This window comes from Podarcis bocagei, assembly GCF_964188305.1.
Source record: "Podarcis bocagei genome assembly, chromosome: 2".
Lineage (NCBI taxonomy): Eukaryota > Metazoa > Chordata > Lepidosauria > Squamata > Lacertidae > Podarcis > Podarcis bocagei.
Window position 1 is genome coordinate 113,109,303 of NC_138126.1, and position 25,155 is coordinate 113,134,457.

Genomic DNA, 25,155 nt, shown 5'->3' on the forward strand with positions numbered 1-25,155 from the left:
AATAATAGTAATAATAATAATATTCTGTTGGAAGCCACCCAGAGTGGCTTGGGAGACCCAGCCAGATGGGCAGGGTCTAAATAAATTATTATTATTATTATTATTATTATTATTAGTAGTAGTAGTAGTAGTAGTAGTAGTAGAGGCCTTAGCCCCATAGAGTTGTCACGCCTGCTACTGAGGTAACCCACTGCCTAGACTTGTGCTGTTTGCTGTTCAGAGTCACCTTCCACTAGGAGTGCATTGAAATAGCCTGTTTGCGTTAGCTCTTTGGGCCTCATTGGTCCTTAGAACTTTTGCCTGGATCTTAGGCTTTGAGGAGCTGCCGCTCACCTCCCCATGCAAATACCAAAATGTCCAGAGTCTTATTAACGTCCTTCCCGCTCTCTTGTTTTCCATTAACGGCCTCGTCAGCCTCAACTGTAAAATTTGACATGTGGTTTAAAAATAGCTGCTCCAGAAGAGCTGTGAGTTCCTCAGAACAGTTTGCGGCGGGGGGGGGGGAGGAGGAAACCCTGGGCAACTTTGCAGCGCTAAAGGTTTCCAAAATTAATTTTCCATGTCATGGACTCCTCTTCCTTCCCCCTCTGCTGTTCAAACAGCCATGGAGCAGAGGACAATGAAAACAACCCACATTTTCAAATTGTTATGGGAAGAGAGGTGATCGCTGATCTGGTCTCTAGTCCAGAGATGCAGTGATTGAGATCTATTTATCTTAGCATAAAGGCAATGAACGCCTTATACACAAAGTTTAAAGTGGGAGGGATATTTGTGGAGAGGTTGGCACAAGAAGGGATGGGAGAGTTCTGGGAATTTCTGGAGAGCTCTGGGGGCCTCAATGTGTGCCAGAAGTTGTCCTGAGAAGTGATGTCATTAAAAGACAGGTCATATCCACACCATAAATTTACAGCACATTTAAAGTACATTACATCCCCTAAGGAATCCTGGGAAGTGTAGTTTGTAAAGGGTGCTGGAAACTGTAGCTTTGGGGAGGGGTAAGCTTCAGTTCCCAGATTTTTTTGGAGGGCATGCACTATAAAAGTGTGGTGTGACCTTTGCTGGGGAATGAAAGAATTTCAGGTCTCTCTTGGGAGACAGAACTGCGGTTTCTTGTCTTGCCGCTCAGGATACTTGAGCGACTTTCCGAAACTGGGGGGGAGAGAAATGCTATAATGATCCCGACCTCCATGACAAAGCAATTCAGTGGTTGAGCAGTTGGAGGATGGATGGTGGCTAACAGATTGAGGTTGAATTCTGACAAGAAGAAGTACTGTTTTGGGGGGACAGGGGGTGGGCTGGTGTGGGGGACTCCCTAGTCCTAAATGGGGTAACTGTGCCCCTGAAGGACCAGGTGCGCAGCCTGGGAGTCATTTTGGACTCACAGCTGTCTATGGAGGTGCAGCTCAATTCTGTGTCCAGGGCAGATGTCTACCAGTTCCATCTGGTATGCAGGCTGAGACCCTACCTGGACTCTCTCACCAGAGTGGTGCATGCTCTGGTTGTCTCTCACTTGGACTACTGCAATGTGCTCTACGTGGGGCTACCTTTGAAGGTGACCTGGAAACTGCAATTAATCCGGAATGCGGCAGCTAGACTGGTGACTGGGAGTGGCTGCCGAGACCATATAACACCGGTCTTGAAAGACCTACATTGGCTCCCAGTACATTTCTGAGCACAAATCAAAGTGTTGGGGCTGACCTTTAAAGCCCTAAACAGCCTCAGCCCAGTATACCTGAAGGAGCATCTCCACCCCCATCGTTCAGCCCCGAAACTGAGGTCCAGCTCCGAGGGCCTTCTGGTGCTAACCTCACTGCAAGAAGTGAGGTTGCAGGGAACCAGGCAGAGGGCCTTCTCAGTAGTGGTGCCTGCCCTGTGGAACACCCTCCCACCAGATGTCAAGGAAATAAACAACTATCAGACTTTTAGAAGACATCTAAAGGCAGCCCTGTTTAGGGAAGTTTTTAATGTTTGATGTTTTATCGTGCTTTTAATATCCTGTTGGAAGCCGCCCAGAGTGGCTGGGGAGGCCTGGCCAGAAGGGCAGGGTATAAGTAATTATTATTATTATTATTATTATTATTATTATTATTATTATTATTCTTTTTCACCCACTGCTTTCTATGTGGATTGGCCATTGTGCTACAACCCATGAAATGCTTATGTTTGGTAGGGAAGCCACATTTCCCAGGATTCTTTGGGACAACCCTTGACTGTCAAAGTGGTTTAAATGTTCTTTAAATATATGGTGTGGATGTGAATATAAAGAGGCCTGGACTGCATAAACGGAAGTTAATAAATAAAGTGTCTGTTGTTTTTCTTAAACTGGATCACTGCCCTTTTCACTGTCTTTTTCTGCATGATACCGACCTTGCTGAGCTGCTGGTTTAGGTGGCCAAGATTTAGGGCAGTGGCTGGATCTACACAGATATAAAAAGCGCTATAAAAAAGCTATTAAAAAAAGAGAGCTCCCAATGGAAATTTGCATTGACTTCGGATTGCTGCTCTATAGCGCTGTCTGGTGTCATATTTTTATAATGCATTTATAATGTTATGAATTGACCTGTGTAGCTGAGTTCAGTGTTTCCCAAACTTGGGTCTCCAGCTGTTTTTGGACTACAATTCCCATCATCCCTGACCACTGGTCCTGCTAGCTAGGGATGATGGGAGTTGTAGTCCAAAAACAGCTGGAGACCCAAGTTTGGGAAACACTGATTTAGGTTGTGCACAGGAGAGAACCTTCTGTTGTGCTAAGAGAAATCCTTGGACTGATGGAATAAAAGATTTAGAGCTATGTTGGAATCCACCCAGAAAATAACAGGCTATTTGCAGTTTGGAAAGTGATGGGGAAATGTGCTGAAAAGCAGAGGATGAATGGAAAGATGTGTTATGCTCATATAACTACCGTGTTAACAAATCCGGGTGAAAGCTGAACAAAATCAGATTGTCTGGTGGAGCCCTTGGGAAGGTTTTCATGCCTTTTAATAACTGAACAGGAGTGAAGAATTCAGGTGTGGCATCTCCTGTTGTGGTAATGGGGGAACCACACCCGGCAAACATCTCCCTACCTCTCTGCTGTTAGGGCAAGAAAAGAATTCAAGGAAAAGAACTGGCAACCCAAAGACTTTCGCCTCTCCCTCCCTCTCCCTCCACCCTTGCAACTGTATTGTGGTCATGAGAAGTACAGTGTGTGAAATGGTATCGTAATAAAGTTCTTTCATGCACATTTTTGAATCTCCTCCAGTCCTGAAGCCTGAAAATTCTCCTGTTCCTGTGAGGAATGTTCTGCCCTGCAGGTTGCATTCAAGCTAAGCAACGCCAAATTCCGACGCAACACTCCCTTCCCATGGGAAACTTGGGAATCAGAAAGATCCTGGACTTGTTGGCACCTCACATTTGGAATGGACTTCTGCCCACATTCTCTCCAGCAGGCGGGAGTGCCATGTTAAATTTTTCTGTCCTGTCCTACAGGCGTCTCTGGTGTTTGTGCATCTTCAAAACCATCCCGCTCCTTCTCTGTGTAACTTTCTGCTTGTAAGAGATGGGGGGTGGAGGAGGCTGGTGCAAGCAAGCTTGAGACTTCCAACAAGGCAGGGGTGGGGGACTCGTATATCCCCAGATGTGGAGGGACCATAGGTACAGCACATACAAGATGGTCCCAGCTCCAATCGCTGGCATCTCCAGGCACATCTGGGAAGCCCTGGAGAGCAGCTGCTGGTTAGCGTAGACAATACTGCGCTAGATGGATCATTGGTCTGACTCCAGTGTGGTGACGTGGTTAAGAGCGGTGGACTCGTAATCTGGTGAACCGGGTTCAATTCCCTGCTCCTCCACATGCAGCTGCTGGGTGACCTTGGGCTAGTCACACTTCTCTAAAGTCTTTCAGCCCCACTCACCTCACAGAGTGTTTGTTGTGAGGGAGGAAGGGAAAAGGAGAATGTTGGCTGCTTTGAGACTCCTTCGGGTAGTGATAAAGCGGGATATCAAATCCAAACTCTTCTTCTTCTTCAATGCAAGGCAGCTCCTGTTAAGTTCCTCCTCAGAGCACTAAACCAAGAAACAGGTGCTCCATAACCTTGCAGGCCTTGTATCCATGACTAAAACGGATTTGGAACGGGGGGGGGGGAATCTACACACAGATTTTAAAAAATGCTTTGAAATTGCTTTATTTTATTATTATTTTTTTAAAAAGTTTTGAAAAATACATTGAATTTGGCGTAGCTCATTTTTGCCATCTATACATTTGTATATTTCACTTTACAATACATTTAAAACTTTTTATTTGCAGCTGTATAGCTGAGTCCAATTTCTCACTTGAAGATCATAACGGAGTGCAAAGAGATAGTGGGATTCTGGGAAAATATCTATAACGAACTGAAAAAGATGTTTAGATTTTCGTTTCCTTTCCCGGGAAAATCAGAGGCTCACTATGTCAGGTTCCTATTGGAAGACCGGACAAATGCTAGAACATTAGCAGTGGCGAAGTTTTTATCGGTGGTTGGAAGAACCAATGATCCCTGTCTTTAAGTCTGAACAAAATGCTTGTTTAACCCGGAGGTAGGCTGTCTGAATTGTGCATTGCTTTGTAACAATTTGTTGGGTCTCTGGGCCGTAATAAAGATGATTGATTGATTGATTGATTTGAAAAAAACAAAACCAGAATCCTTTCTCCTAGGTATCATGTCAGAGGAAATAAAAAGAATGGTCAGACCAATATTTATGTATGCAACTATGGTGGCAAGGTTATTGATTGCCAAAAATTGGAAAAGCAGCAGCGTCCCAACCAAAACAGACTGGTTATCTAAAATGATGGAATACTTCCATACTGCCGAACTAACAGGGAGGATAAGAGGAGATATGGTACAAAAAGTGAGTAAGGAGTGGGCTATCTTTAAGGAATACATCAAAATTTATGTGGAAAAAGTAGAATTTCTGACAGATATTGAGTGAATCCAGAAAATGATTAGAGTGAAAGGAGAGTAAAGTCAAGACAGAAGAAGAGATTAAAGAAATAATGAAATGCGTTTAAGCTAGTTGGAAAAATAAAGTAGCGTAACAAGAACGGCTGGAAGTCAAGTCACTTGGTGGGTGTCCGTGTGGGGTAGGTGTGTAGGTATGTTGATATGTACAGTGTAGGTAGGTATTATATAGAGTAATGTAGGTATGTTTTATGTTATGAAAATAAGGTAGTGTGTTGTGTATGTGTACTGTGTAAATGTATATGTATGTGTTTTATATGCTAATAATTTTTTTAAAAAATGAAGATCATAAAGGGCGAGGAAATTGAGAAGGTAGGATCACCTAAGGTAAAGGTAAAGGGACCCCTGACCATTAGGTCTAGTCGTGGCCGACTCTGGGGTTGCGGTGCTCATCTCACTTTACTGGCCAAGGGAGCCGGCATACAGCTTCCGGGTCATGTGGCCAGCATGACTAAGCCGCTTCTGGTGAACCAGAGGAGTGCACGGAAACGCCGTTTACCTTCCTGCTGGAATGGTACCTATTTAACTACTTGCACTTTGATGTGCTTTCGAACTGCTAGGTTGGCAGGAGCAGGGACTGAACAACGGGAGCTCACCCCGTCACTGGGATTCGAACCGCCAACCTTCTGATCAGCAAGCCCTAGGCTCTGTGGTTTAACCCACAGCACCACCCACGTCCCCTGAGGATCACCTAAGAAACACCAAATCACAGTACTTTTATATGTAGGGAAACAAAACAAAATGTGATGTGGCCTGGGATGTCTCAGTAGGTATCTGGGGACAGGAGTGTGGATAAGATATGCACTGCAGAGTTCTTGATTTATTGGACCAGAAATAATAATTAAAAATTATTTACTTTCATTTTAATTTACATCCCCCCTTTTTTAGTACTTTATTGTCTGCCAGTCTTATGCTGTGTCAGTTTGTTTCTATGAAGTGCAGAATGGTTTTGACAGCTTGATTTTTTTCCTGTTTCTCCCCCCCCCTGTGTTTTAAGATTTAATAAAGATTAATTTAAAACCAAAAATGATTGTCATTAGCCAGAAAGCTAAGAAAGAAGGACGTTCAACATCAAGTTAAGACACATCTTTTCCTTCAGGCTTATGAAGATGGATGATTGGTGTGTGTGTGTGTGTGTGTGTGTGTGTGTGTGCAGCTGGATTGCTTTTTTATGGTATTTATTGGTTTTGGGGTTTTATATTAGGAGTTAAAATGTTGTATTTTAAGGAATTGCTTGTGTATTACCCTGGGAGCCTTCGGGTAGAAGGGCAGGATGATGATGATGATGATGATGATGATGATATGGATTCTAGATGTGGAAACTGGGCACAAAAACTTTCGACAACGATGATCTCTTGAGTGCCATATCTTATTTCAAGCCTGTGGCTGGTCCTATAAACCACAGTAACAGAGGGGACACAATTCAGCTGAGATTAATGCTTTGTTGCATTGAAACAAGAATGTACAGGACAGGTGAGACATTTCTTTTTGAAGTTTTGGTTTTCACATGTTTCAGGCTGAAATCTGCCTGTTAGATGAAGGAGAGCAGTTTTTGAGCATCTAAGCAAAGTGCATTAAATAATAAGATGTCACAGCTTAGCGAAGCCTCTGAAATTTGGAGCAAAGGAGCTGTGAAGCCCTGATAATATCTATGTTATGTACTGAAGTTCTCACCCTGAGCCAGCAGGGGGATACTGCAGATAGTTTTCACTCAGGTCCACATATGCAAATAAGGGATTGAAAGTAACATCCAGGGTTTGGATAGTTACAGGAAGTTGTTACAGTTGCGTTGTACTGGAGCTCTATGTAAGCAGGCTGGCTGAACCCTTTAGTTCAGTTCTGTTCTGGCCTGTGAATAAACAAGAGCTGTTTGAAGAATTGCTGTGTCGTCTGATATGTTCACCCACAACTTAACAATCTAAGTTTAGGAAAATTCCTGAAATGAATTTCTTTGTGGGTGGGGCTGGGGTGGAGCTGTTACCAGTCACATGAGCTGGGCAAGGCTTACAGGAAGTACAGACCCTCCAAGCGTCCCTGTTTTCCAGGGACAGTCCTGGATTTACAGAAGCTGCCCCAGTTTCTGATTTGATCCTGGAATGACCCGCTTTTGCTTAGGACATCCCTATTTTCACTGGAGAAATGTTGGAGGGCATGGAGTTATGCAACCTCTGAGCCAAGGAGATAAGTAACTATACAACCTTTAGAAGACATCTGAAGGCAGCACTGAATAGGGAAGTTTATTTTAAATGTTTAATGTTTTATTATGCTAAATATGTTGGAAGCCGCTCAGAGTGGCTGGGGCAACCCAGTCAGGTGGGGCATCATCATCATGGAATAACTCATCCCTATTTTCATTGCAGAAATGTTGGAGGGTATGGAAGTACAGTGGTACCCTTTCTTTATGTATGCTACAACAGCAGCAAGAATACTTATTGCAAAGTATTGGAAGACACAAGACTTACCCACTCTGGAAGAATGGCAGATGAAAATGATAGACTATATGGAATTGGCGGAAATGACTGGCAGAATCCGAGACCAGGGAGAAGAGTCAGTGGAAGAAGATTGGAGGAAATTTAAAGATTATTTACAGAAATATTGCAAAATTGAGGAATGTTAGAATGATGTTGGATTGAAGTTAAGTGGTTTCTAGCTGTAATGGTTTAAAAGAATATGGAAAAATTGGATTTTTAATAGGTAAAAATTTAATGTTATAATATATTAAGATTAAAGATCAGGATAATAAGGAGGGAAAGGAATTGCTGAACTAATAAATTGAACTGGAATACAAAAAAGGGAGGTATGAGGAGGTCCGGGAAACAAGTAAATGAAAGATAAGTGATGTAAAGATGGAATTATTTTTAACTGTTTTTTATTTCCTATTTTTTCTTTTTTCTTTTTCATTATGTAATTCTGTGAAAACTTTAATAAATATTTATAAAAGGAAGTACAGAGGTACCACCTCAGTTTTCAAACATAATCTGTTCTGGAAGTCTGTTTGAGTTCTGAAATGTTCGAAAACCGAAAACTCTATAGCCGACGGCTTGGCCCAGGATCTTGTACTCAGCGGAAGCCACGTGGCATGTTTGACTTCTGAGGTGTGTTCGAAAACCGAAGCATTTACTTCCGGGTTTATGGCAGCCTTGTTTAGGGAAGCTTTTAATGTTTAATAGACTTTTGTATTTTAATATTCTGTTGGAAGCCACCCAGAGTGGCTGGGGAAACCCAGCCAGATGGGCGGGATGTAAATAATAAATTATTGTTATTATTATTATTATTATGGCGTTCGAAAACCGAAATGTTCATCAATGGAGATGTTCGAAAACCAAGGTACCACTATGTATAAATGGGAAGCTGCCAAAGTTTCAGTTTGGCTTTCCAGATTTTGGACAAGAGAAGATGCATTTCAACAAAGAAAGAAAGTGAAAATGAAACAGAAACTGTTTTGGTTCCACTTTAGTCTACAGATCCTTCTTCAGGGTCCCAGGATTAACTCACCCTTGTTTGCTTTCTGGTGACAACGACCATTAATTTGTACCATGAACATTATTGAGGGCACACTGACCTACATGAAGCTATTTAGATGAGAATCTGGTTTCTCTGCAGACAACAGACTCCGATTCTCCCTCGCTCCACCCTACAGCAACACAAGGACATAACAGCACATCATCAACAGGAAGAATCTGCCCCCTTTCAAAAAATAACTTTTCATTTGATTTTATAGACAGGGATCATAGGAATATTAAATGATACAAACAAACAGACCAAGTTTTCAATGCCATTTGTACATCGCAAAAATAGCACAACAAATTTGCAGTAATAGCGACAACATGGTTCATTACTAGTGCTCAATGTATAAATTCTTGCTTCATGGAATTGTTTAAATAAAAATAATAGCAAAGGGGAAACGGAATAGAATGGAGTTAACAGATCACATTCAACATTGCATAGCTAAACAGCTAAATCAGCAGCCCTTGTGGTTGTGCTTAGAATAAGCACGAGTAATAGTCATGTTTCCTCTTGTGTTACCAATGAAACAATGTAAAGTGCTGGTACATTGATGAATCTGGGAAGGTGGTTCCAAGTGAAGGTAATAATTTATGCTTAAATTAAAATTTAGACCAACCAGATTGAGCCAAGTGCTGATGGCAGGGATTGTTCATTTTCTGGAAAACTGGCATATGTTATGAGGTTAAACCACACCATCTTTCTAGATCTGTCCACATGCCAACTGTAGCTTATTTGTTAAGGAGAGCTATTTCCCAAAGTGTTTTGTACCAATTGTCTACCGTTGTGCCAGAAAGGTCTTTCCGGTGTCTGGTTATGTTGAAGACTGCACTTTTGACATGATCCAACAGCAATTCCAGAAGGTTATGTCCATATTTATTCCCCTTATCTCTCCTTTGGTGTAGCTGAATAATATTTTTAATGGAGCTGTGGATGTTGCTGTTTAATGTCAAAGGCATTGTCATTAGCCAGAAAGCTAAGAAAGAAGAAGGTTGAACAGATAAACACTGATATCCCCTCATCTGTTTCAAACATGCCTATGAATACAGATTAATATAATACCATTAAATATGCCTCTTCGCATCATGTTGATTGGAAATGTCCTCCTAGATGCAACTCATGAACCCCTTTCAAATAACACTCATGCATGTAGGAACAAAGAACAGCAATTTATCCAATGCAGCAAGGAACTTGCATAGGATACCTTGGTACCTGATAAATATGTGTGGTTATTATAAATAGTATATGTTCTGAGAAGGGCACTCCAATTTTCATTGTGATGCCACACATAATACCAGGACACACATCTGACACCCTGTGTTGCTTCCAGCATTGTCTACTAGGTGAGATCTCAGAGATTTGCACCTCCCCGTATCTCAGTTCCTTAGCTACTTCCAGCATCACCAGCAATTTCCTCTCCCCTTTCCGTTCCCAATGGAATTCTCCAACATCACACCCTCCAACATTTCCCTGATGAAAATAGGATGTCCTATTCCATCACCATCCTAATTTTCTTACATATACCCTGCCCATCCACCCAGCCACTCTGGGGACCCTCCAACATATATAAAGGTAAAGGTAAAGGGACCCCTGACCATTAGGTCCAGTCGTGGCCGACTCTGGGGTTGCGGCGCTCATCTCGCTTTATTGGCCGAGGGAGCCGGTTCTGGGTCATGTGGTCAGCATGACTAAGCCGCTTCTGGCGAACCAGAGCAGTTCATGGAAACGCCATTTACCTTCCTGCCGGAGCGGGACCTATTTATCTACTTGCACTTTGACGTGCTTTTGAACTGCTAGGTTGGCAGGAGCAGGGACCGAGCAACGGGAGCTCACCCCGTCACGGGGATTTGAACTACGACCTTCTGATCGGCAAGCCCTAGGCTCTGTGGTTTAACCCACAGAGCCACCCGCGTCCCTCCAACATATATATATAAAAGTTTAATGTTTTTATATATGTTTCCCCCCCCCAACATATATAAAAACCTTAAACATTTTTTTAAAAGCTTGCCTAAACAGGGCTGCCTTCAGATGTCATCTAAAGGTTGCACAGTTACTTATCTCCTTGGTTCGGGGGTCGCATGACTCCTCACCCTCCAACATTCCTCTGATGAAAATAGGGACGTCCTTAGGAAAAGCAGGACATTCTGGGATCAAATCAGAAACCAGGATGGCTTCTGTAAATGCAAGACTGTCCTTGGAAAATAGGGACACTTGGAGGGTCTGAAACACCCTTAAGCCTTGTTTTGCTGCAGCTGCACATTGTGGAAAGCTTCTGCATGTGTACCTGGCTTGAATGGGAGCGAAACATCAGCATATGTAGCAGATCCTTGCTCCGGCAACCAGGAAACTTCAAGCGTATCTGGGAGCATGTCAGGTTAGAAGGTGACACGCCTTTTCCAGGGCCACTGGTGGCTGCTCTGCATGGAGCAACTTGCCAGCATTCTGAACTGGCTCCATCCCTCTATGAGGTTATTGTACGGGCAAAACGGGACAATAATTATTCAATGTACTTCAGGCTGTAAAGTGAAGCAGAACAGATCGAGCACATCTCGTAACGGGCCAGCGCCACCTTGGATTGAAAATGCAAATAATAATAATAATAATAATAATAATAATAATAATAATAATAATAATAATAATATATTATTTATACCCTGCCCATCTGGCTGAGTTTCCCCAGCCACTCTGGGCGGCTTCCAATCAAGTGTTAAAAACAGTACAGCGTTAAATATTAAAAACTTCCCTGAACAGGGCTGCCTTCAGATGTCTTTTAAAGATAGGATAGCTGCTTATTTCCTTCACATCTGAAGGGAGGGCATTCCACAGGGTGGGCGCCACCTGTAACCTCACTTCTCGCAATGAGGGAACCGCCAGAAGGCCCTCAGCGCTGGATCTCAGTGTCAGGGCTGAACGATGGGGGTGGAGACGCTCCTTCAGGTATACATGACCGAGGCCGTTTAGGGCTTTAAAGGTCAGCACCAACACTTTGAATTGTGCTCAGAAACATACTGGGAGCCAATGCAGATCTCTCAGAACCGGTGCTATGTGGTCTCGGCGGCCGCTCCCAGTCACCAGTCTAGCTGCCACATTCTGGATTAATTGCAGTTTCCGGGTCACCTTCAAAGGTAGCCCCACGTAGAGCACATTGCAGTAGTCCAAATCCAGCTCCCGTTCCCCTCTCTGCTTTCGATTCCACGTGGTGGAATCAGGACAAGAAAGAAATGAAAGGCGTATAGAAAACTATATTTGCTTTTCTTCGCAGAGGCAACACTGACTCGCTTAGGAGTTCCCGACACATTCGGTCTATGAAAGACCTTGGTCTCCTGCCAGGTTTAATACACTGATCTGTCGCTGCCAATGTGGGCAATTTTAAACAAAAAGTTTACATTGCCGGCTCTATTACATGTTACATCGCTAGGCTGGGGGAAGTGGTTTTCAATTACCCAGTGTTCTGTAGTTGTGACCGCAGTTAGTCCGGGGGAACAGCCTCCTCTTAATCACACACTTGAGCTAAGTTTTTAAAGCAATTTGGAGAGCAGCGCAGCAGTAAGGCCAGCCCTTCCATCTGGGCTACTGTGAAAGCAGGGCAGGAGAGAGGCACCATTTTGGTGGCGGTGGGGATTAAGCTGTTTGTTTTACGGATAAGTATAGTTACAGCTATTTCCTGCACATTCCAGCTACACAGAAGTCGCCCCCCCCCACATCACATCCTACAGCCTGCCCTGGCCAATTTGCTCTTGACATATTTACAGACAGAGAAAGCCACCTCTGGTCTAGTTCTTGCAAACATCGTGATCTGTTATGAAAACGTTCCTAAGGGGGCAAAGGCTTTGGGATACGGACAAAATATATTTCTCTGTCCCGCATGGCAAGAGCCAGAGAATATGCTCCAGCTCCACACTGGGGATAAACTGGATTAATCCTACCGCTTGCTTTTGTTCTTTTCAAAAGAGGCTGTGCTACACGTCCATTTGTGAGAAAACACACACACACACGGTTTTTCATTGGCATAACAGAAACCAGAGTTCTGGCTGGTTCTCTTCAGTTGGTGTCCAAAATGAGATTAAATGATTAATATTTCCAAGGAGGAATCAGCTTCAGAGAGGCCTTGGGTATGTGTTTCCTTTCCTAACAATGGATGTCTGGAGTCTGTAATGAAATCAACTTGTGTGTAGGGGCAGCGCCTGCACATGGATTTGTGGCACTGAGGAGAAGATGCACTCGCTCAGCGCGTCTCCTGTTGGGTCCCCTGCCAAAAAGGAGGGTTTTGGTGGGGCCAATAGGGGCCAGGGCACCTTTATTTATTCATTTGACAAGATTTATAAACTGTTTAATCGACAAAAGCCTCTCGGCCTCCCTTGGCCAATAAGGCGAGATGAGCGCCGCAACCCCAGAGTCGGTCACGACTGGACCTAATGGTCAGGGGTCCCTATACCTTTTTACAGTAGACCCTCCTGTTACGTTACTCTCGAGTAATGTAATCTTTGGGATGCGAAAGCGGCAAACCCGGAAGTATTTTTCTGGATTTTGCTGCATGTTCATGTGCAGAAGCGCTCTATTGAGCTGCGTGAGTGCGCAGAAGTGGTGCCTCTGGATACAGATTTTTTTGGGTGCGCACGGACCGCCAGAATGAATTACACTGAGAATGGATTTTTGTGTGGAAGACTGTGAGTTCAGTTCAGTTCTTCTTTTTTTAAAAGAAAATATTATTAAAACATATTTATTCTAAAGTTACAATACAACTTTGTCCAGAACATGATCACTCCAATCCTCAATTCCTCATCACTGTCATGTTAGCTCGCCAAATCCCCTCACTAGGAACCCAATTACCGATCTGGTTTGCTAGATGTTTTCAATGTGCATTGATTGGAAACGCCCTGTTAAGTTCTGATATTCAGAATAAATCCCTGCGCTCAGCAGATGCTCAGAGGCACTGTGTTCTTTCATTTTCAGAGTATGTCTCTTGCATTTGGCTCTAGTTGGTAGATCTTTGGGGTGATGGTGGTTATCCAACTTGTTCATTCCATCAGAACAAGGATTTACCCTTGAACAACAAAACTCGCCCCCCCTCCTTCCTCCTTCGCTTGCACAACCCCTAAATCTGTTCAATGGGTTTCCACAACCCATCGTGCCATTGTGGCCCCCGCAGGCACTGCGCCACGCCCTGCCGGCGCCGCACAACATTCCCATGAAGTTGGATAACCACCATGAAGCTCTGCCCCTGGACAGGGGCAGGTTCTGTTGCACAACGGTAAATTTCTGCATTGACAGAACAAGTTACTGGATACAACCCTGAGATTCTAGCAAAAAAAAGTAATCTTGAAGCCCTCCTTCTCCTCTTGCAGGATATGTGCTGTATGTTTGACATGAGATTATGCATAGTGGACTCTTGTCCTGCCTCCCCCTTCCTTTCCACCCTGTGAATATGGAGAATTATTCCAGATCTGCAGGCATTCCTTCAGATTGAGTGTCTGTGAAATGTGGTTTCTGAGCTAGTTGACTGCGGTAAGACATCGTATAAGTCTCCCTGTAAATGGCTAAGTGTGTATACACACACACACACACACACACACACACACACACACACCATATTTGTGCCATGTAACTACTTGGAGTGATATTTTAAGAGTTTGCTACAGAGAGGAAGAAAAGGGGGAAAGAAAAAAACAACACCCCACATTTGTAGCTGAGCCAAGACCTTGTCTCTGTTCAACTTCATCCCCCAAGTGAACCGCTTACAGCCAAGTTATAATCCCCTGGAAAACTGAATTGTAACAGAAGTGCCGCTAACTGCTAACATAATCCTAAACGTAAACCACATTGCTTTACTAAAAAAGGGCATGGCTACTTTCTTATTGAACATAGTCATGACTCAGCAATGTGGACTTTATAGCAACCCGATGTTTAAATTTCTAGCGCTCTTGGCAACAGGTAGATGTCTTGTCATCAAGGAACACAAACCTTATTTGCACCCGTTCTATGCTTATACGCTCCATTCACGGCACTCATTCAGCTGTCACAAACGCCAGGGATGAGATTGCTCTGATGTGTGAGCTTGGCACGGCAACTGCCTCCTTCTCCCTTGGTCTATATATATATATATCCTTATAAGAGAAATGACAGTTCTCTGAAATGAACTTTGTGTGTGTGTGTGTGTGTGTGTGTGTGTGTGTGTTTAAAGGAAGCTTCTCAGAAAGAGTAGGATCGCAAGATTCTTAAATAAATAGGGGGGGGGGGACAAATTAACTGATTAACTAATTAAAAGCCCAGAGATAGCAAGTCATATAATAATTTTGTTAAAACCTCAGTTTCTGGATTTTTCATAAATGAAATTATTTCCAAGCATCTGTACCTTCATTTCCAAGGTACAGACAACACTAATAATTAACTGTATTTTTAGATTATTGTGGCTGTCCAAAGTATGGTGACATTCACCAAATGTGGACACTCCCAGCTGAATTGTGTGAATGCTTCTATTCTATTCTATTCTATTCTATTCTATTCTATTCTATTCTATTCTATTCTATTCTATTCTATTCTATTCTATTCTTACAAGATGCCCTCCAGATACTGAGGAACTTGAACTCCCATGGTCCCTGACCATGGACCACGCTGGCAGGGGCTGATGGGATTTGTAGTCCAACAACATCTGGAGGCTCCTGCCAACCTAGCAGTTCGAAAGCACATCAAAGTGCAAGTAGATAAATAGGTGCCGCTCCAGCGGGAAGGTAAACGGCGTTTCCGTGTGCTGCTCTGGTTCGCCAGAAGTGGCTTAGTCATGCTGGCCACATGACCCGGAAGCTGTACGCCGGCTACCTCAGCCAATAAAGCGAGATGAGCGCCACAACCCCAGAGTCGGTCACGACTGGACCTTATGGTCAGGGGTCCCTTTACCTTTACCTTAACATTTGGAGGGCAACTCATTAGCCACCCCTGATCTGTAGATACTTAGAGGCGTATCACACACATACACATTTTGATGACACACAGACCATTCAGGCAATTGTTGCAACTGAGTGATGTTCTTTCCCAAGCTTTTAGAAATTCACAAAGTTGACCAGGGATGGTCGCATGTGGACCAAAGTTTGGACATTCACTGACACATTTGTTTCTAGTGTTCTTTTCAGTCTAAACAGTGGCTTGTTGTAGAAGCCATGCCCACTACACGCTTTTTGCCATTGCAGGCATTTTTAAAACACAGCAGTTGTGAACAAATGGATTGGCTTTATACAGTGTCAGACCATTGGCATATCTAGCCCAGGGTCTGGTCAGGATCTTTCCCAGCCCATCTACCTGAGGTTCTTTTATTTGGGACCTTCCAGGGACCTTCTGCCTGTAGAGTTTGCATTTTACCACTGAACTGTGGCTCCTCCTTCTTCCTACAATTATAATTTCAGTTTTTATGCTCCCCTTTATCAAAAGACCCCAGGACGGTATACAACACTGAAACACATTACAGAACAACAGTGTTAAAAAACATAGTAAAAGTCTACTGACAGCCTAATAACAAAACCACCATCAGAACAACAGCCTTCTCTTATCCGCAGACGTCAGGTGGCAGAGGAACCAATCCCACGGCAGGCTGCCAGGAACGGACAAGACAAGAAAAAGTCCTTACCATCGGCTTTTATTCGATATTCACTGAGAGAGGCCTTGGAATGTGGCCTCTCAGAATAACGGCGTTGCTCCGAGTAAAACCCCACCCCCTCCGTCTCTCCAACTTCCTCATGAGTCATCGCTACGGGTGCTGAAAATCTCCCTCTGCCTTTGAGCTCTTTGCTCTCCTACCTTCAAGGCCCGCCATGTTCTGGGAGAGAGGGGGTCTGGAATGCTTTCTAAAGACACTGAGTCCACCAGCTGCCTCTACCCTGCTGTTGCTTCTTCTTCTTCTTCTTCTTCTTCTTCTTCTTCTTCTTCTTCTTCTTCATCTTCATCTTCATCTTCATCTTCTTCTCTCCCATTATTTCCCAACTTTTCACCTCATCTTCCTCTGAGTTGTGTCCTCCCTCAAACCCCTGTTGTAATTCTGAACTCTCTCCTTCTTATCTGGAAGGGTCAGGCTGGGGAGCTGCTCCCCACGGTTCCTCCTCTGCCCAGTCCCTGGCACCAGAATGCTTTGATAAGGGTTGGGGCATTAGCATGGTGTGAGTAGACAATGCCTCTTGCAGCTACTGTTGGTCTTGCAGCTCAACCAATTCTCCTTTAAATAGGTACATATATCACACCAGCAGCTAGAATGGTGACTGGGAGTGGCTGCCAAGACCACATAACACTGGGCTTCAAAGATCTACATTGGCTCCCAGTACATTTCCGAGCACAATTCAAAGTGTTGGTGCTGGCCTTTAAAGCCCTAAACGGCCTCGGTCCAGTATACCTGAAGGAGCGTCTCCACCCCCATCGTTCAGCCCGGACACTGAGGTCCAGTTCCGAGGGCCTTCTGGCGGTTCCCTCACTGTGAGAAGTGAAGTTACAGGGAACCAGGCAGAGGGCCTTCTTGGTAGTGGCGCCCGCCCTGTGGAACGCCCTCCCACCAGATGTCAACGAGAAGAACAACTACCAGACTTTTAGAAGACATCTGAAGGCAGCCCTGTTTAGGGAAGCTTTTCAGGTTTAACAGACCACTGTATTTTAATATTTTGTTGGAAGCCACCCAGAGTGGCTGGGGAAACCCAGCCAGATGGGCAGGGTATAAATAATAAATAATAATAATAATAATAATAATAATAATAATAATAATAATAATAATAATAATAATAATTATTGTTGTTGTTGTTGTTGTTGTTGTTGTTGTTGTTGTTGTTGTTGTTGTTACTTCTGATTAGCATCCCCAACCCTGCTTTAAAGAGAGAGAGAGAGAGAGAATGAACTAATATTATATATTAAAGAAAACATATCTGATCATATGCTGGCTGGGTATAAACCATATATTTAAAGCATATGGTTTCCTCCGATAAATCATGGAAGCTGTAGTTCGCTAAGGTTCTTGGGAATTGTTGGTATCCTATGTTAGGAGAGCTTCCTTTCAAGACAGTGGGCAAGGTTCCCATAGAATCCCAGAGTCTTGGAGACTGTCTTTTTGAAAAGTAAGCACTGATTCCCTTCTCCGCTTTTCATCCAGCAATTTGCTTTGAAATTGAGCTAGTACAGATCGTACCAAGTCGCTTCCATCAGGGACTATCAAGAGCTGCCTTCTATCAGGCTGAAAGCTCGCTTAATTCTAGTCTGTTCTATTGTGTGTGTGTGTGTGTGTGTGTGTGTGTGTGTGTGTGTGATGGTTAAATTGGAAAACATGATATACTATGCATGCTATTACTCAGAGTCAGTGAGTCAGTGGAACACTGGATTTTAATTAATTCTGTTGGTTTTCTTTAGGAAGGGAGACAGACAAGTCAGGCAATTCTGGCATTTATTTGTGAACGCTTTCCAAACAAGCAGACGTTTAAGAGCCAAAGATGAGAGAGTTGGCTGCAGAAGAAGGGGCAGGGCACCGGAACAGCACATTTACCTCACCTTGCTGCCTGCTAGTCAAATTCTTTCCATTTGAGCCCTGGTAGGGTGGTGTGAGGGGTGTTCTGGAGAACTTGGCAAGATCCTGCTTTACAGAGCAGTGGTGCAGACCTGTCTTCTTACTCTCAGGTGTAGGAATCCTTGAGGGAAATCAGCCTCCTTCCTTTCTTGCACCTAAGAACATAAGAAGAACAGGCTGAAGCAGGCCATAGTCCAGCAATGTTTTCGCAGTAGCCAACAAGGCACCCATGGTGTCAGGAATGAGCCAGCGCCAAGCGAAGGTTTGCAGCTATCTGCAGAAAATAGCCAGGATCAGAGAGGCTGCTTTGATGTTAGTCAGACAGAAGAAAACCGGCAGCTGCATACTCCGGCTCCTCCTGACCTTGATGTGCAAGCTGATAAGACAGTAATGGAGAACAGGCAAGAATGCAGTCAAAACTCGCCTGAAGCACAAACAGGCAGGAAAGAGTTTAGAGACAGCCTCTCAGAGAATGGGGAAGAGGTGGGAGCTGCGCCACTTAGTCTGAGCTCTCAGCGAATGGGAGGTTGCAAGATAGGAAGCAAAACACAAGATGTAAGAAGCGGAAGTTCAGTTGCTTCTGGTCACGCTGGAAGCAGTCTTCAGAAGGGTCATCTTGATTGATGATTGCGGCGGCTGTGTTAAGTCATCCGGAGCTATCTGTTTTATTTTGACAATAAATCGTCCTTTTTAATTAACTGTGCTTACTGTGTTATCAAGCTGGGGACTGGACTCCTGACACATGGGAAACCTGAGAGAAGGGTAAAGGTTAAAAAGGTAAAGGACCCCTGGATGGTTAAGTCCAGTCAAAGGTGACTATGGGGTGGCGGCGCTCATCTCGCTTTCAGGCCGAGGGAGCTGGCATTTGTCCACAGACAGCTTTCTGGGTCACATGGCCAGCATGACTAAATCACTTCTGGTGCAACAGAACACTGTGACGGAAACCAGAGCGCACGGAGATGCCGTTTACGTTGCCGCTGGAGCAGTACCTATTTATCTACTTGCACTGGCATGCTTTCAAACTGCTAGGTTGGCAGGAGCTGGGACAGAGCAACAGGACCTCATGCCATCACGGGGATTCGAACTGCTGACCTTCTGATTGGCAAGCCCAAGAGGCTCAGTGGTTTAGACTACAGCGCCACCCACGCCCCCAGAAGGAGCAGAGCAGCAATCTGCACTTCACATTCCTTGAAACTGGTATTCAGAGTCATACTGAATGCCATTGTCGGTAGCAGCTACTGATAGCCTTCCCACTGCAATTTTTTTCTTCTTCTAACCATGGAGTCGGTTTACAGACCCTCCAAGTGTCCCTATTTTCCAGGGATAGTTGTGGATTTACAGAAACCGTGCTGGTTTCTGATTTGATCCTGGAATGTCCCACTTTTCCGTAGGACGTCCCTATTTTCATCAGAGAAATGTTGGAGGATTTGAGTTTAGAGACGAGCCACTGCAAGCTGGACAGTGGCCTTCCTTATCTCGGAGACATGATTCAGCCGCCTTGCTGGAGATGAGCAGCTCTGGGTTTGCTCAGTGCCTGGATGGGAGACTGGCTGATATCATTCACCATGGGTAGGCAAACTAAGGTCTGCAGGCCGGATCAGGCCCAATTGCCTTCTGGATCCGGCCCGTGGACAGTCCAGGAATCGCCGCGTGGATCGCCAGTATGCACGTTCTTTCCCTCTCTCTCACACGGCAACATCAGCGTCGCCTCCTCCCTCCCTCCTCCTGGCTTCTCCCTGCCCTGCCTAGAGGAGGAAGCGGGCTGGGCTTCGTTGGTGCCAGCAGCAGCAGTGCTTGAGTGGCCACTATTTTAAGCAGCCCCTCTCTAGAGCCCTTTTGCGCGCTGCTCATCGTCCCTCTACTGCCCCTGCCGCTCGCAAGACACAGGTAAGCTGCCACCGGAGCTAGTGGCGCTCTTGCATCATCCCCCCCCAAAATATAGTCCGACCCCCCCCAGAAGGTCTGAGGGACAGTGAACAGCCCCCTGCTGAAAAAGCTTGCTGACCCCTGTCACTCATTATGCAGTGCTGTGCCCATCAACTGCTGCTCCATGGTAGATTCGGCATAAAAACCAGCGTGTGAGGATATACTGCAAACAATAGGCTTACCAGCTGCAATAGTGGGAGAGTCAAGCATAACTTCACATAGAAGCATATCATTGCTTACTTCAACTCGCCTGTGGAAACAACTCAGAGGCCATGAAAGAAGGAAGGGTAACAACAGGAAGATTTAAAGGAACTATTGGAAACTCAAGGCAGTAGAGATATAAGATGATCAGAGCCCCACCGAACTTGAAGCATGGGAAGTCCCAATAGAAATTTATAATTTGGCGGAATATTTTGACTATATGATATGTATTTGTATAATTTGGGATATTTAATGTGATTGGATTGGATTGTTAAAATGGAAAATTTAATAAAAATTATTTAAGAAACAACAACAACTGCAGTTCCATGGTAAGAAGTGGGATACAAGTGTAAGATAATGAAATCCTGAATGGCCAGTACCTCTCCCAGTAGAAATCTTACTGAATAAAATTTTGTTCAAGTGAAATAAACATATGGGGAAAAAGAAGACAGGCTCTATCATAAGAGTCTTTCTATAAACTGACTAAAGGTACTGAAACTTTTTCCTCATACCTATGCATATTCTTTTTTTGTACCCCGCCCCCACAAAGAAAAACGTTCTTCATCAACCTGCTTCCCTCCAAATGTTTTGGACTAAAACTCCCAGTAGCGGTCCAAAACATCTGGAGGGAAGCACATTGGCAAAAGCTGCCCTGAAACTTTAAAATGCAGAGAAGAAGAAGAAGAAGAAGAAGAAGAAGAAGAAGAAGAAGAGGAGGAGGAGGAGTTTGGATTGGATATCCCGCTTTATCACTACGCGAAGGAGTCTCAAAGTGGCTACCATTCTCCTTTCCCTTCCTCCCCCACAACAAACACGCTGTGAGGTAAGTGAGGCTGAGAGACTTCAGAGAAGTGTGACTGGCCCAAGGTCACCCAGCAGCTGCATGTGGAGGAGCGGAGACGCGAACCCGGTTCCCCAGATTATGAGTCTACCGCTCTTAACCACTACACCACACTGGCTCTCAATTCCCCAGCACAAAAATATTCAAGAAATGACTCAATGATACAGGGCATGTCTGAAGTCTCAGGGCTTGTCCCCACTTCTGCTTGTTCTGTGCCTAGAAAGAATGGGGCCAAGCGTTTTCCCCCTTGCCCCACTCCTTTCCAATGGAAAACCTGCCGTTTAGTGCTAAATCGAAGCAAATGTCAACCTGGAGAAAATCTGAATTGCCATTTGTTCCGATTGAGCATTAAAGAGTGGTTTTACCCAGAGGAAAGCAGCAGGCGAAGGGGAAGTGTGGTTAAGCCCTCAGTGAGACTAGTAATTCTGCACAGGACTGAAACCTAATATTTCAAAATGTATGCAACAAAGCTGGGCAATTGCCATGACCTACATATCTATTTGCACAGAGTTGTTTTGCAACGCACTGTGCCGTTTATTAATTGCTAATTAAATTGTAGGAATGATTCCCGAAGTAAAGCATAAAAGGGCCAAAGGATCTTTTAGCAAAGCACTCCCTCAGCCAGCCCCTCTTCCTTGTGCCTCTTCCATCCTTAGGAAATCTGAAACGGGGTGAAATCCCCAGAATGGATGGAATCTGTGGTAAAATCCCAGCTGAGTTTGCTGGTCTAGCTAGCAATGTAGGAAGAAGCTGTCCTAAAGGCAACAGCTCCTCTCTGTTCATCAACAAAACAGCAGAGGACATCTGTCTCTTCTAGAGATTCAGATTTCCACGGAGGCAGGATGGTCACACTGCTCCGTCTGCCCTCAGAAAAACTGGTAGAAAAACCAGTATCCCATTGGGACTGAATCCAGGACTGCTGCAAACCTACTGAATGGCTGCTCCATTGATCTCAACGCTGAGTGTGGCTCCCTTGTGGAAATACAGGAAGTTCTGTTGAGTGTGAGCTTCTGCGCACATGCGCAGTAGGAAAGGCTCTTGCCATCACGGCGACCATTACCACCAGATGACTTGTGCATTTTTGGGATGGCACAGAGGACTCACAAGTATCCAGACTTGTAACTCTGAATGTCCCAATCCCTTTTGCTGCCCCCCCAATAAACACATGGCGAAATCCACTGCTCACGTGACCGCTGCATCATAAACAAAATGAGAAGACAAACTATCCCTGGGGAATGACCCGCTGTTGAGTGTTTCTTCGGTTAAAATAAATTCATGGATGGCAAACAAGCAGAGGAATCTCACGTGAACTTTGCCACACTATTAAAATGTATTTATAGCTTGTTTCTGCGTAAAAATATACTTTGGTCTGGCACACAGGATATTTTTCTTGTGACCCTCATTAACCCATCTCGTGATGACCCCTGGTATGTATGTGTGTGTGTGTGTTTGTGTGTGTGTGTGTGTGTGTGTGAGAGAGAGAGAGAGAGAGAGAGAGAGAGAGAGAGAGAGAGAGAATCCACTCATTGAAGATTCCTGGCTTAAGTCTGAGAAGCCTTAAGCAAGTAGCTTCTGCTCTGTTTGGCTGCCAGTCGAAAACTGATCTGTTTCATACAGCTTGCCACCTAGAAATACCGCATTTTTCGCTCTATAAGACGCACCAGACCATAAGACGCACCTAGTTTTTGGAGGAGGAGAACAAGAAAAAAAATATTCTGAATCTCAGAAGCCAGAGCAACAAGAGGGATTGCTGCGCAGCAAAAGCAGTGATCCCTCTTGCTGTTCTGGCTTCTGGGATAGCTGCGCAGCCTGCATTCGCTCCATAAGACACACACACATTTCCCCTTACTTTTTAGGAGGGAAAAAGTGAGTCTTATAGAGCAAAAAATACGGTACTTCCTGCCCTGCATGCTCACCTACTGCCATGTGTACCATATAATACAGTGGTACCTCGGGTTACAGACGCTTCAGGTTACAGACTCCACTAACCCAGAAATAGTACCTCAGGTTAAGAACTTTGCTTCAGGATGAGAACAGAAATCGTGCTCTCGTGGCGCGGCGGCAGCAGGAGGCCCCATTAACTAAAGTGATGCTTCAGGTTAAGAACAGTTTCAGGTTAAGAACAGACCTCCAGAACGAATTAAGTTCTTAACTCGAGGTACCACTGTATGCAATACTGGTTTATACAGACCCACCAAGTGCCTCTATTTGCCAGGGACAGTCCCAGATTTACACAAGCTGTCCTGGTTTCTAATTCGAACTTGAAATGTCCCTCTTTTCGTTGAGTCCTAAGGAAAAATGGGACGTTCCAGGTTCAAATCATTTCATCGGAGAAACGTTGGAGGGTATGGTGTTATGTGACCCCCTGAGCCAATTAGATAAGTAACTATACAACCTTTTGTAAACAACTGAAGACAGCCCTGCATAGGGAAGTTTCTCTCTCTAATGTTTAATGTCTTTATATATGTTGGAAACTGCCCAGAGTGGCTGGGGCAACCCAGTAAGATGGGAGGGGTATAAATTATAAAAATCACATAATTGTCGTTATGGAATAAAAAGGTAAAGGGACCCCTGACCAGTCGTGGTCCAGTCGTGGCCGACTCTGGGGTTGCGGCTCTCATCTCGCTTTATTGGCCGAGGGAGCCGGCGTACAGCTTCCGGGTCATATGGCCAGCATGACTAAGCCGCTTCTGGCGAACCAGAGCAGCACACGGAAACACCGTTTACCTTCCCGCCGGAGCGGTACCTATTTATCTACTTGCACTTTGACGTGCTTTCGAACTGCTAGGTTGGCAGGAGCAGGGACCGAGCAATGGGAGCTTACCCCGTTGCAGGGATTCGAACTGCTGACCTTCTGATCAGCAAGTCCTAGGCTCTGTAGTTTAACCCACAGCGCCACCCGTGTCCCTGTTGTTATGGAAAAGGACGTGCCTATTTTCATCAGAGAACTGTGGGAGGGTATGTTTATATGGATCACATCTAATGTCTGACTCCTGTGATTTCCCTCCTCTTATGCATATCAGCCATTCCACATGTTAAATGGGGAAGTAATGGCGTCTCCACCTCCATCGTTCAGCCCAGACACTGAGGTCCAGCTCCAAGGGCCTTCTGGTGGTTCCCTCACTGTGAGAAGTGAGGTTACAGGGAACCAGGCAGAGGGCCTTCTTGGTGGTGGCGCCCGCCCTGTGGAACGCCCTACCATCAGATGTCAAGGAAATAAACAACTACCTGACTTTTAGAAAACACCCAAGGGCAGCTCTGTTTAGGGAAGTTTTTAATGTTTGATGTTCTATTGTGATTTTAATATTCTTTTGGGAGCCTCCCAGAGTGGCTGGGGAGGCCTGGCCAGATGGGCGGGGTATAAACAACAACAACAATTATAATAACAATTATAATTATAATTATAATGAGTAGATGATATTCCTGGCTTGCTGGGCTCATGAACTGGCTTTCAGCATTCTGTGGGATTGTGGGGTTACAGAACAAAGTAGGCATCCAGAATGTTTGTGGGATCGTAACTATTTGCAATAAGCGACCCGTTGAGCAACAGGACTGTGTTCAGATGTTTTTATTTGGAACTAAACTCGGCTAGAGAAATGCCTGGCCCGCCTCTCTGCTCCCAATAAATCTGCACACCACACAATAAAACCTAATTTTTATATGGTATCGGGGACAAAAAGCATATTTAAAATTTGAAATACAGAATGCAGAGGCACTGTGGGGTGAGTTTTTTTGTTTCGCTTTTTGAATCATGGATTTGGCCATCAACAGCCTGTACTCCAAGGATGACTATGTGCACAGAGTACAGACTGTCTCTGTTAACGGAGTCACTTTTCTGTTCTCAGACCCAAGCTACATGTGGAAGGAGACTGCATTGTACTGCTGCCAGTCCGCACCTCCCCAGTAACACAGAGCTGATGTGGTCTGCTGCATGCTGTCTTTAGCAGCGGCTAATGAAGCAGAGCAGGTTGCGATCGTAAAGAAATACTAATTATTGTGATGCCACATTGCACGGTTTTTCAGCTTGCTTGCAACCAGCCTCTTTTCTGCTGACGGTACCTACCTCTCAGAACACTCCAACTACACATGAAATCCCCAGTTATGCAAGCCACCCCAGTGACGCCCTTAAATCCACTCAAAACTATTTTGCGAATGCCTGAGCTCATGCCCACATGCTTCTG

General features: G+C 44.6%; 1 long non-coding RNA gene across 1 annotated transcript; it reads right to left on the bottom strand.

Moving 5' to 3' along the window:
- Positions 1-16,090: 16,090 nt before the first annotated feature.
- Positions 16,091-22,282, bottom strand: LOC308580248. Its single transcript, XR_014004748.1, has 3 exons — positions 22,161-22,282; positions 17,975-18,161; positions 16,091-16,711 (listed from the first exon to the last, which is right to left on the bottom strand). It is a non-coding gene; the product is annotated as an uncharacterized lncRNA (long non-coding RNA).
- Positions 22,283-25,155: the final 2,873 nt, after the last annotated feature.